The 12957-nt window shown below is 46.8% G+C and overlaps 1 long non-coding RNA gene across 5 annotated transcripts in view; it reads left to right on the top strand.

The window, feature by feature from the left end:
• The window catches only part of LOC138436702 (uncharacterized), a 480161-nt gene that overhangs the window by 41554 nt on the left and 425650 nt on the right, over positions 1 to 12957 (top strand). For 4 of the 5 annotated variants that reach the window (XR_011255537.1, XR_011255535.1, XR_011255534.1 and 1 more), the window contains exon 2: positions 2465 to 2872. The exons of the other annotated variant lie outside the window; for it this stretch is intronic. This is a non-coding gene — a long non-coding RNA (uncharacterized lncRNA). The remainder of the gene's footprint in view (positions 1 to 2464; positions 2873 to 12957) is intronic. 5 annotated transcript variants of the gene reach the window in all.

Raw genomic sequence — 12957 nt, 5'->3', positions numbered from 1 at the left:
GAAGGTGGGAGCAGGGCTACCCTGGAGGGCAGAGCACCAGCCCACCAAGTGGGGGTCACATGCACGCGCTGGTGAGTCTGGCAGAAATACGGCACAGAGCCCTCCACCTCCCCGTTGGACAAGACTCCAGGGGTGTCTGGTAACTGCAGGTGGGCTCCGGCTCATCTGGTTAGGATAGTGCTTTGCCTTTCTGTTTCCTGAGGGTGTGGTTTGTACCCCTGTTGCTCATCACCCAGGATATGTTCCTCGACACTGGGCTGGCTGTTTAGGAAGAAGCGAACCATTTGTTCCTGAAAATCACGGCTGCTGAAGGTTCCGCTTTAAAGTTCTTCTGTCAGGATTTTGTACTTTTTCTACCTCAGGTGATGTGCCTGAGGGTCTCTGCTGCTCACCTGAGACACATTTCCTCCTGGCCTGACCCATGTTGGAGGCACAGAGACATGAGAAAAAGCTGGCTATTGACCAACAGGCTGGATCATGGGACACATATTTATAAAGAGAAACTCAGTTGGGATGGCATCAAGTTTTCCAGCTGTGCCCTCTTTCCACCAAGGACTGCATGGATCCACGTGCACAGATACACACACTCAGATGCACACACTCGGAATGCCAGGGACCTCGTTCAAGATCCCTGTCGCATCATGCCCTTTGCTGCTTAAAGCATCAATCTCTCAGAATTAACCCTGCTGCCTTCGCGGCCAAACAGACCTGCTGACCCTCGGCCTGCTCTTTGCGCCTCTCCCCTGTTCACCAGGGCCTGCCACATTGCCTCCAACTGCCCTCGCCTCTCCATCTTTCAACCAGGACCTTCCACATTGCCTCCAACTGCCTTCGCCTCTCCATCTTTCAACCTCCTGCCCAGGCAGCTTCCAGGGGGTCCTCTTTGCCCTCTTCCTGTTGGCCCTCTTCCTGGGCTTCAGGATCCGCCTTTTTGGAGGGGCCTTCCCCTGCCATTCTATCTCACACAGCTTTCCCTTTTCCTTCCTCCCACTGTCTATTCCATTTTCTACTTCTTTTTTTTGTGTGTGTGTGTGTCTCTTTGCTTATTTCTTCTCTGTCTGTCCAAATAGCCTCCATGAGAGCCAGGACCATGTATGTCAACTTTGTTGACCGCTGTGTCCCCAGCACCTTGCAGAAGCAGGTCGTGTCATGAGCGATCCATATGCAGTTGACCAGTGAGTGATTTAGCAACACTTGTAAGAGTGTCTTGACTTGAGATGATTTTAAGTTCAACCTGAGTGGTCCGTCTTTGGGAAGGGGAAAAGGATCACCCCACTCTGCCAACACAGTGTTGTGGTTCTGCAGTTCTGGGCTGTGTTCTTAATATAAGAAAGGCGTTAACAAAGAGCACGTGCCTGGAGGAGCCCGACTGCAAACCACGGCCCTTGAGGGAAAGAAACGCAGGGCTTTTCACTCAGAAAAGGAAAGGCTTAGGTGATACCCTAAGAGCTGGCCACTAACATCTGAGGCATTGTCATACCGTAGAGGCTCATTTTGTGTGCTTGGAATGGATTTCTTTGAAGGACGTGGCCTCCCATCATGGGAACTGTTACTAAAAACTTCCCTTGGTGAAGATGTAGGACTAAGTGGCATTTAAAGTTACTTTCAGTCCCACATCCAGAAATATCTTTGTTGAGCTGCTGCTAATAGCCATGGGTAGATAGGAAAAGCAAGCAACTTCTGTTCTGCAGGATTTATTGCCTCCCTGGAAAGAAGTTCTCTCTGACCCTGTGTCTATGTGTGTGTATTTGTGGTGAGAGGACTGTTGTTGAACAAATCATCACTCAGGATCCCTTTCTCTTCCTCCTTGTTGCTGCTACTGTTGCTAAGTCGCTTCAGTCGTGTCTGACTCTGTGCGACCCCATAGACGGCAGCCCACCAGGCTCCCCTGTCCCTGGGATTCTCCAGGCAAGAACACTGGAGTGGGTTGCCATTTCCTTCTCCAGTGCATGAAAGTGAAAAGTGAGAGTGAAGTTGCTCAGTCGTGTCCGACTCTTAGCGACCCCATGGACTGCAGCCCACCAGGCTCCTCCATCCATGGGATTTTCCAGGCAACAGTACTGGAATGGGGTGCCATCGCCTTCTCCGTCTCTTCCTCCTTAGGATAGTGTATATTGGTATATTTGCCTCACTCACTTCCAGTGTGGCCATGTAACCAGTGTACAGAAGTGGGGGTGTGCCCAGGCTTGAACGTTTGAGTTTGCCCTCTGCTGCTCCTGTCTGCACCATGAGATCCATATATCCTGTGTAATTCACAGTTCCATGATGGAGACATACATGGAGCAGACCTAATCCAAGTCCAGCCGAGTCTAGCTAACCTATGGATCCAAGCATGAAAAGAAAGAAATGTCTGTTGTAAGCCACTGAGATTTGAGGATTATTTGTTACACAGCAGTATCACAGCCAAGCCTGACTAATGAGTATTCATGTTTTGTTTTGTTTTGGTTTTTTCTCCTTTACATAGGACTGCTCCAGTACTCAAGTCTGAGATGCTGACTCTGATGCCTATCATTAAGGAATCAAAGTTTAGTGAAGAGCTTCCACCCACTCCAGACTCCTTTCCACAACCTCTTCCTGGAGTGGGCATCTCCTACCTTTATAGGACAATGTACCACATTGAAAAATTTTGCCTTTTCCCCAGCAAGCCGCTCCACAGGCTGTCAGACCTGCCTGTTCCTGACAAGGGCTGTTCTTGTCGTGGGCGGACCTAAGTTTCAGGGGGACGGCGATGAGGCTGGAGCTCAGAGGGATGGAGAAGCCTCTGAAGCTGCAACAGCAGGAGCAGAAGGCACAGCCGCAGGGCCCTCTGGAAAGAACAGAGAAGAGAAGTGGATGCTGCACACCTGAGCCAGGATGTTCTCTGTGATGTCAGGTGAGCTGTGCCTCCCCCTCCAACCTACCCAGCACAGACACGCTGGAAAGTGGCTTTTCAAATGCCTTTGACTCTTATCTCTCTTACATCACCCTCTGAAATGAAATCTCAAACACTTTAGTGGGGTTTGATGCGGAGAACAGTAAGCAGATGGAGGTTCAGGCAGAAACAGAACAGGAGTCAAAAGCCCTGGAGAAAAGCATGAATGGGCTTGGAGAGGACAAATAAAATAGCAGAGACATTTATACGGGTCTCCCCTACCTCTCAGAACAAAACAATTATGAGATGAGAGAGGCATGGATGGGAGGAAATTCTTTCATTTTTCACATTGCAAGCTAGAGAGATCCAATAGCCTGTTTATGAAGAACAATAAAGAAGATACATGAACTCAGTAAAGAGGTTGTTACAAATATATCGGGTGGCTTTGAAAGGCCAGGGTTTTCTCCCCCCTTTTGGATAAAGCTGTCAGCTAAGTATTAAGAGATTTTTTTTTTTTTTTTGCTTTTGCCTTTTTTTTTTTTTCAAAAAGCAATAACTGGCACCAGCAGTTTGTTACAATTGGCAGAAAGAGTTATCACTTTTATTTAGGATTTGGAAATGCAATCAAAGAGGGGCAGATTGGAGCTTGAATTAAATGAAGCTTAAACAAGCAAAAAGAAAAATCTCCACTGGTCTTTTAAACAAACAAACACAAAAATTACAGTTCCTTGTTGTTAATTTGAAGCTATAAAAAATTTGACACTCACACTTGATAAAATGGTGCCAAGCTGAATGGTTGCTACTTCTTGTGTGTGTGTTAAGTATTAAATATTCTGATTATTTTTAAGAGTAAAACCCATTGTTTCCAGAAACTCTTTGGTTAGGACCTGACTAGCTTATTGCCTGAGAAGTCACAGTGAAGATTCATTCTGTTGGCTTTGGAAGACATTATTCTTCCTGGGATAATTTAAAGAGACCAAAAAAAGCTGGGAGGATCAGTTCTGTTTAGCTGCCTGTTTTCACATTTGTTGTGTTTTGTGATTCCTGAATACCAAATTGCCCCCTGAAGTTGTCAAAACATTGCTGTCTATGACTTGCCCTCTATTATTATTTCAGTCCTTATACAGAAAGTCTTCATATTATCTGGTAACTTGCCTTATCTAGATCACAGCTTTAAGAATCAGAATAGAAAAAAAGTTCCCTTTGAGAAGATAAAAGAGATGTCACAAAATATTTGCTCTACATCTCAAGCATTTTACCTCCAAGTCTGTGTATTCATTCAAGTTCTTAAATTCCAGCTAGAGCAGCCCTCTTGTTTTCAAACCCAGAGTGCATTAGAAGTGAGGAGAGGTCCTTCCATGGGCCGGGGCCATGGGTATCAGCAGTGACAGTCTGGTAATAAGAGACAGAAAAACTACAAAATAGATGCAGACATCAAAAAACTCAGCAGTTTGATTCTACTTAGTAAAAGGGTAAATACTCTCCCAAGTGTGATGTTTAATTTTATGTGTTAACTTGATGGACCACGAGGTGCTTAGATATTCAGTCAGACCATATTCTGGATGTGTTCTGGGTATGTGAAGGTGTTTTGAATGAGACTGACATTTGAGTTGATAGACTGAGTAAAGCAGATTGCCCTCCCTGATGTGAATGGGCCTCATCCAATCAGTTGAAGGTCTGAATAGAACAAAAAGGCTGACCTCCCTGTGAATAAGAAGGAATGCTTTTCTTCCTGACTGCCTGTGAATCGGGACATTGGCCTTCTCTTGCCTTTCGACTAGACTGGAATTTACACCATTGGCTCTTCTGCTTCTTGGGCCTTTGAACTTGAAACGGAACTTTACTATTGCTTTCCTCTGGATCTCCAGCTTGTAAATTTGTAGTTCTTGGGCCTTGTCAGCCTCTATAATGTCACTAAGCAATTCCTTATAATTCCTTTTAACCTCTCTCTGTAGATATATCCTATCTATCTGTCTGTCTGTCTGTCTGTCTATGTATCATCTCTATGTCTATTGGTCCTGCTTCTCTGGAGAACCCAGACTAGGAGACCAAGCCTTACTTTGGTCTTGGGGCTCCACATGATTGGACTGGCGATGCTCACCTGTGTCAAGAAAGGAAGGTAAAGGGCTTCTCCTCTTATCACTCGGGCCTCAGGTCGGCTGTCCCTTCCCCTGGACCCTGCCCAGACACCAGCACTTGCGTCTGTTCTGCCAGCTCAGGGCAGTGCCTAACTGGCTGTTTTCAGGCTCTGAGCCCCACTTTAGCTTCTAGAGTCTTCCCTGGTGGCTCAGACGGCAAAGTGGCTGTCTACAATGCGGGAGACCTAGGTTCGATCCCTGGGTCGGGAAGATTCCCTGGATAAGGAAATGGCAACCCACCTTATCCCTGAGCCGTCCCTTCCTCCTGCCTCGCCTCCCCGCACTGGTGTGAAATGGTGCACTTGGGCACCTTCAGTTGTAGTTAAAGATGTAGTTCAGGGAAGCAATGCCAACTGGATCTTATTTCCTCAGTGAAACCATGCTACGACAATGGGTGAAGTTTCTTATTCATAACTTTTTACAGAAACATTTGATATTTAAATCCTGAGGTAGATATTGGCTTGGACTCAGAACTGCAGTTGAATCCTGCTTCTTCCAGCTGATGCTCTGTAACTCTGGGCAGGCCCTTTCACCTCTGCAGGGCTCAGTCTCCTCATCTACTGAGTAGGGAAAAAAAATACTCACTTCACAAGGCAGTTGTGAGGATTAAACTCAGTAATGTATGCAAAGTAGCTTGTGTATTACCTGGCACATAATAAGCACTCAATAAGTTTTAATTCCCTCTCTCCCTTCTCCTTTTTCCAGTTCAGTCAAGGATTATGATAGATGTGTTTCCCTGTGCAGTGTAAAGCTTTTAAAAGTGCATATAAATCAATTAAATAGGCCAATGAAATAATTGATCATATAACATTTGTTTAAGAGATCCTGGGGCAAGGGACAGAAGATTAGGGGCTTGTGGAAACCTCTAGGGAGCTCCTAGGAGCAGGCAGGTCAGACGGGGATCCTGTGCCGTGGCCTGTGCACCCCTGCTCTGAATTCGGGGAGAAAGGGCAGGTGGTGCAATGAGCTGTGACTTATTTAAAATTCAGATAAGTGACTGTGACGGTCCCGGCTGCTGGGTGGGCCCTGTAAGGAAAAGGCGAAATGATCCAAAGAGGCACTGAAATGGCATCTGGCCGGCCTTCTGAATGCGACATTTGTGAATTAATCTCAGTGAGGGCAGAAGATAAGCCAGGTGACCCAGTTCTAAACATTTCACCATTTGCCTGTGGTGAAGAGAAAGGCACATTTGCAGGCCCCCTTCCCCCTCTTTCTGCTTCTGTGGGTGAACCTGGAGAGCAGGAGCCTTGGGGCCATATTTGGAGAACTCTGGAGATGCTATTACTCGGGAGTGGAGTGCCGTATGCCACAGACAGAGTGGAAGGAGATCGAGAGCTGTAAAGGGGTGTTCATTCAGTGGCGAGAGAATGGCCTTGAATGTGATTCAGATTCTAGGCAATTCTATGGTTGCCAAGGGGTGGGGGAGGATGGGGGGAAGGGATAGTTAGGGGGTTTGGGATGGACATGTACACACTGCTGTATTTAAAATGGGTAACCAGCAAGGGTCCACTGTGTAACACAGGGAACAGGCCCAATGTCATGTGGCAGCCTGGATGGGAGGAGAGTTTGGGGGAGAATGGATACTTGTATATGCACGGCTGAGTCCTTTTGCTATCTACCTGAAACTATCACAACATTGTTTATCAGCTATATGCTGCTACTGCTGCTAAGTCGGCCGTGTCCGACTCTGTGCGACCCCATAGACGGCAGCCCACCAGGCTCCCCCATCCCTGGGATTCTCCAGGCAAGCACACACTGGAGTGGGTTGCCATTTCCTTCTCCAATGCATAAAAGTGAAAAGTGAAAGTGAAGTCGCTCAGTCATGTCCGACTCTTCGTGACCCCATGGACTCCAGCCTACCAGGCTCCTCCATCCATGGGATTTTCCAGGCAAGAGTACTGGAGTGGGGTGCCATTGCCTTCTCCGTATCAGCTATATACCACTATAAAATTAAAAAGTTAAAAAAAAACTAGAGCATCTCTTGGGCTTCCCAGGTGGCGCTAGTGGTAAAGAATCTGCCTGCCAAAGCAGCAGACACAGGAGACATGGTTTCGATCCCTGGGTTGGGAAGATCCCTAGAGGAGTGCGTAACAACCCACTCCAGTATTCTTGCCTGGAGAATCCCATGGACAGAGGAGTGGGGTGGGCTACAGTTCACAGGATCGCAAAAGAGTCAGATATGACTGAAGCAACTGAGTACGCAGAACATCTCTTGTTCTGGGGGAGGACAGGGGAAATTCTATTTGCTCACCCGTGGTTCCTTGCTTCTCTGGACCTTGGCTGATCCATGTTTTAGAGTGGAAAATGGAGGAGGCATTCTCCAGGACAAGCCACCCCAGAGAATGGGATCAGGCCATCCCTCAAGACCAGGCTCAAGGACTTCCCCTTCCTGAGTCATCCCTGCCTGCTCCAGCCTCTGCTCTCTCTAGGGACGAGATGAGAGCTATCCTGGGAGGGTAGGGCTCTGTGTCTCTGCAGTTTGTGAGTGTGGATGGACCATTCTCTGGGAAGTTTCTTGCATTGCTGCAAGTCTTGTCAGCAGAGGCTCTGACAGCCTTTGTTCTAGATCCTGTCTTCGGGGATTTTCATATAGCAGGCAGCACTGGAAGAAGCAGACAGTGTCTCCCCCTGGGGTAAGGAGCAGATGGCAGGTGTTTTTACTTCCAGTAAAGATAATATCTCCCTCAGGTAAGTTTATGCCTGTTTTAAAAGGTACAAGTTTCCTAAGCTTAGATTCCATCAGGTGTGAAGCAAACCCACAGTGTGCGCCACATTCCCTGGACGCCCCCCACCCCACATTGTCCCCTTGGGTGGACCAGAGGCACCAATGCAAATGCGATACTGATGCTGCCTGCTCAACGACTGTGAGGGATAAAGAGTTTTCTTTCTGGCCCAAGAGTCTCCTACCCACAACTGTACAACTGTGGCTAAATTGTGAGTTTGCAAGAGGATGAAATCTGGGACCCTCTATAGCTCTTCATAGTGAATGCCTCACAGGAGGAGACTGGTGACTGTGCAGGGCCGGGGCAAGGCTGTGTCCACTCGGAGGAGGCCAGTATCATCCTGATGACGACCTGCGTGGCAGCTTTTGCTTGTTGGACTCTCTCTGGCTCTGTTCTCTCTGCTGCTTTGTCTCTTGGCCTCCCTTCACCTTTTCCTGTCAGGGTTTTCTGCATCTTGGGGACTTATGAGATAACTGGGGGTTTATCCCCCTCCACTCCTTTCCCTGGAGATGGATCTCTGGGTTCCAACAAGTTCTGACGTCCTCTGCTCTACAAGGAGCAGTTGCTGTCAAGGTTTCTGGACCTTCGCCCCCTACCCCCACCCCACCCCCTCCCATCTCTTCCCTGTTTTGTTCTCATACGGGTGTGGCCTGGTGCTTCTTCTCTTCTTTCTAATCCAGTCCTTGATGGTCCACTTGCTAGCATGCCTGACGGCACTCATATTTGGCAATTTCCCCATCTCAGAGAGCAGAATGTTCCAGGGGTGCCAGGCCTGGGAGTAGACTTGCTGGAGAGCTCCAAGTGTGAGGCCAGCTGACCAGAGGTTGCAGTAACATGAGGGCCTGCCTTAGAGTGTCAGCCAGGATGCAGCTCTCCTCCTCCCCAGCCGGTACCTATCACTGTGCCCGGTCCCTTTGGGGAGGCAAAGTGACGCAGATGAACAAATAAATGGGCCCAGGTCCAAAGCCGTCTGCAGCAGGCAGCTGGAGCTGCCCCTCACTATTTCTCCTCTGCTTTTCCTCACGTCTTTATTCTTCTCACTATGTGATGTGATGGTACCTTTCTTAATCTGCCCTCTCATTGAAAAATGCTATTCCTATAATCCATGGCCAAGAAAAACACTGAGGAGCCTTGACTGAGGATGCTCAGTCATGGATCTGGTTAGGGTCATGCTAGAGAGAGCTGGGGGCTCACCTCGCGGGGGAGTGAGGAGGAAAAGCAAGGGAAGGTCCCCTCTGTGACAGTCACCTGACATGTGACGGAGCCCAGAAGAGGGAGGCTTCTGCTGGGCCCACCTAGCCCTCAGCATTGGTCATTTGTCAGGAAAGTGAAGTCGCTCAGTCTCTCAGTCATGTCCGACTCTTTGCGACCCCATGGACTGTAGCCTACCAGGCTCCTCTGTCCATGGGATTTTCCAAGCAATAGTACTGGAGCGGATTGCCATTTCCTTCTCCAAGGGATCTTCCTGACCCAGGGATCGAACCCAGGTCTCCCACATTATAGACAGACGCTTTACCATCTAAGCCACCAGGGAAGTCCCGGGAGCAGACTGCAAATCCTAGGAATTAGGTTGTCAAGACTTAAGGTGGCCTCTCATGGATTGGCTTGTACCCCCTCCATGTCTGAAAAGATATTTTGGGGTCCTCCCCTTCTCTGGGCCCTTTTTAAATCATTCCAAAGGGCAGATGATTGCATTTATTCATCCCCACCCCTACCCCCCCACCCCCACAAATAGGCATGCATTTCACCTGTTTTAAATGATAAAAGATTCTTTCTCTTTTAGCATGAAAGGAATGGATTAAGGAATGTGAAGAATTTTGGAGGCTTTCAGCCTAGACCATCCTTACTTGCTCCTCTCCAGTTGCTCAGTCCTGTCCGATTCTGCAACCTTATGGACAGGTTCCTCTGCCCATAGGTTTTCCCAGGCAAGAATACTGGAGTGGATTGCTGTTTGCTCCTCCAGGGGATCTTTCCGACCCAGGGACTGAACCCTCATCTCCTGTGTCTCCTGCATTGCAGATAGACTATTGCTGAGTCACCAGGGAAAACCAAATCATCCTTGTGTGGGCGCTAAGTCGCTTCAGTCGTGTCTGACTCTTTGTGACCCTATGGGCTGTAGCCCGCCAGGCTTCTTTGTCCATAGGATTCTCCAGGCAAGAATACTGGAGTGGGTAGCCATTCCCTCCTCTAGGGGATTTTCCTGACCCAGAGATTGAACCTATGTCTCTTACGGATCGTTGTTGGGCCCCTTTAAGTTTTCATTTTGCATTCATCTAGCCAGCCATCCTTCCTTCGTACATTTGACTCAGTGATCATCGCTTAATGAATCGCTATGCTAGACTCTGTGGCAGACCTTGTAAGCAGAAGCAAAGAGAAGAGGCATATCCCCACTCTCAGGGACCTTGCAAGCTAACAAGGGAGACAAATAAGCCATCCCTGCAGGAAAAGTGCAGGGCTCTCTGAGTGTGAATCCTACAAGAACTGTCTTCAGCTGGGTGGCCAGAGATAGTCTGGCTGTGGAAGTGACATTCCTGCAGAGCTCTGGAGAGTGAGTAGAACTTACTGGACACTGAGAAGGGAAAAAGCATTTTGGGCAAAATACAGAATTAATGCCAGGATTTGTCACAGGAACATACTGAGTGGAGGAAGAGAGGGAAAAAAATGAAAATGTCAAGACAATTAACCAAACAAAGAATTCCTTTGCGTCAAGTGGATCTGAGAAATGGGCTGATTCAGATCTTCTTGTTTGATAGAAGAACTGAGTTTCTTGCCCTATACAGTGGCTCCTATGGGGTGAGACCAAGGGCGGGGTGGGGTGGAAGGGGCGGGCGGTCAGGGCTGTGAGACTGGATGATGGGAAATCACAGGTCCTTGGCCAAGCCTCCAGAGACTACGGAGTTCCACCACTCGCCCATCTTACCTATAGTACACATCTCTTACCTGAATAGTAAGTCCTTTGCGTATGATCCTTCAAGTTGGAAACATTCAAAGATGCGAATATATGTATGCCAGCTATTGTACTGTTCAAGGTGCTGTACTATAAGATTAAAAATGTTTTATTTTTTCTGTTTGTCTTTTTCTGTATTATTTGTGTGAAAAGTATTATAAATCTATTGTCAGTTCAGTTGCTCAGTCATGTCTGATTCTTTGTGACCCCACGGACTGCAGCATTCCAGGCCTCTCTGTCCATCACCGACTCCTGGAGTTTACTCAAACTCATGTCTATTGAGTCGGTGATGCCGTCCAACCATCTCATCCCCTGTTGTCCCCTTCTCCTCCTGCCTTCAATCTTTCCCAATCAGGGTCTTTTCCAATGAGTCAGTTCTTCCTATCAGGTGGCCAAAATATTGGAATTTCAGCTTCAGCATCAGTCCTTCCAATGAATATTCAGGACTGATTTCCTTTAGGGTGGACTGGTTGGATCTCCTTGCAATCCAAGAGACTCTCTAGAGTCTTCTCCAACAGCAAAGTTCAAAAGCCTCAATTCTTCTACACTCAGCTCTCTTTATAGTCCAACTCTCACCTTCATACGTGACTACTGGAAAAACCATAGCTTTGACCAGACAGTAATAGCTTTGACTATTATTTTTTGGCAAAGTAATGTCTCTGCTTTTTAATATACTAACTAGGTTGGTCATAACTTTTCTTCCAAGGAGCAAGTGTCTTTTAATTTAATGGCTGCAGTCACCATCTGCAGTGATTTTGGAACCCCCCCCAAAATAGTCTCTCACTGTTTTCATTGGTTCTCCATCTATTTGCCATGAAGTGATGAGACCAGATGCCATGATCTTAGTTTTATGAATGTTGGGCTTTAGGCCAACTTATTCACTCTCCTCTTTCACCTTCATCAAGAGACTCTTTAGTTCTTCTTCACTTTCTGCCATAAGGGTGGTATAATCTGCATATCTGAGGTTATTGATATTTCTCCCGGCAATCTCGATTCCAGCTTGTGCTTCATCCAGCCTCACGTTTCTCATGATGTACTCTGCATAGAAGTTAAATAAACAGGGTGATAATTTACAGCCTTGGTGTACTCCTTTCCCTATTTGGAACCAGTCTGTTGTTCCATGCCCAGTTCTAACTGTTGCTTCCTGACCTGTATACAGATTTCTCAGGAGGCGAGTTAGGTGGTCTGGTATTCTCATCTCTTGAAGAATTTTCCATAGTTAATTGTAATCCACACAGTCAATGGCTTTGGCATAGTCAATAAAATAGCAGTAGATGTTTTTCTGGAACTCTGTTGCTTTTTTGATGAATCAACGGATGTTGGCAATTTGATCTCTGGTTCCTCTGCCTTTTCTAAATCCAGCCTGAACATCTGGAAGTTCACAGTTCATGTACTGTTGAAACCTGGCTTGGAAAAATCTGAGCATTACTTTGCTAGTGTGTGATATGAGTGCACTGTGCAGTAGTTTGAGCATTCTTTGGCATTGCCTTTCTTTGGGACTGGAATGAAAACTGACCTTTTCCAGTCCTATGGCAACTGCTCAGTTTTCCAAATTTGCTGGCATATTGAGTGCAGCACTTTCATAGCATTATCTTTTAGGATTTGAAATAGGTCAACTGGAATTCTGTCACCTCCACTAGCTTTGTTCGTAGTGATGCTTCCAAAGGCCCACTTGACTTCGCATTCCAGGATGCCTGGCTTTAGGTGAGTGATCACACCATCGTGATTATCTGGGTCACGAAGATCTTTTGTGTCCAGTTCCTCTGTGTATTCTTGCCATTTCTTAATATCTTCAGGTTCTGTTAGGTCCATACCATTTCTGTCCTTTATTGAGCCTATCTTTGCATGAAATGTTCTCTTGGTATCTCTAATTTTCTTAAAGAAATCTCTAGTATTTCCCATTCTATTGTTTTCCTCTATTTCTTTCCATTGATCACTGAGGAAGGCTTTCTTATCTCTCCTTGCTAGTCTCTGAAACTGTGCATTCAAATGGGTATATCTTTCCTTTTCTCCTTTGCCTTTCACTTCTCTCTTTTCACAGCTATTTGTAAGGCCTCATCTGACAACCATTTTGGTTTTTGCATTTCTTTTTCATGGGCATGGTCTTAATCCCTGCCTCCTATACAATGTCATGAACCTCTGTCCATAGTTCTTCAGGCCCTCTGTCTATCAGATCTAATCCCTTGAATCTCTTTGTCACTTCCACTGTATAATCATAAGGGATTTGATTTAGGTCACACCTGGATGGTCTAGTGGTTTTCCCTACTTTCTTCAATTTAACTCTGAATTTGGTAATAA

This window comes from Ovis canadensis, chromosome 3 (assembly GCF_042477335.2).
Source record: "Ovis canadensis isolate MfBH-ARS-UI-01 breed Bighorn chromosome 3, ARS-UI_OviCan_v2, whole genome shotgun sequence".
In the NCBI taxonomy this organism is placed as follows: Eukaryota; Metazoa; Chordata; class Mammalia; order Artiodactyla; family Bovidae; genus Ovis; species Ovis canadensis.
This window is presented reverse-complemented; position numbering and strand designations above follow the sequence as displayed.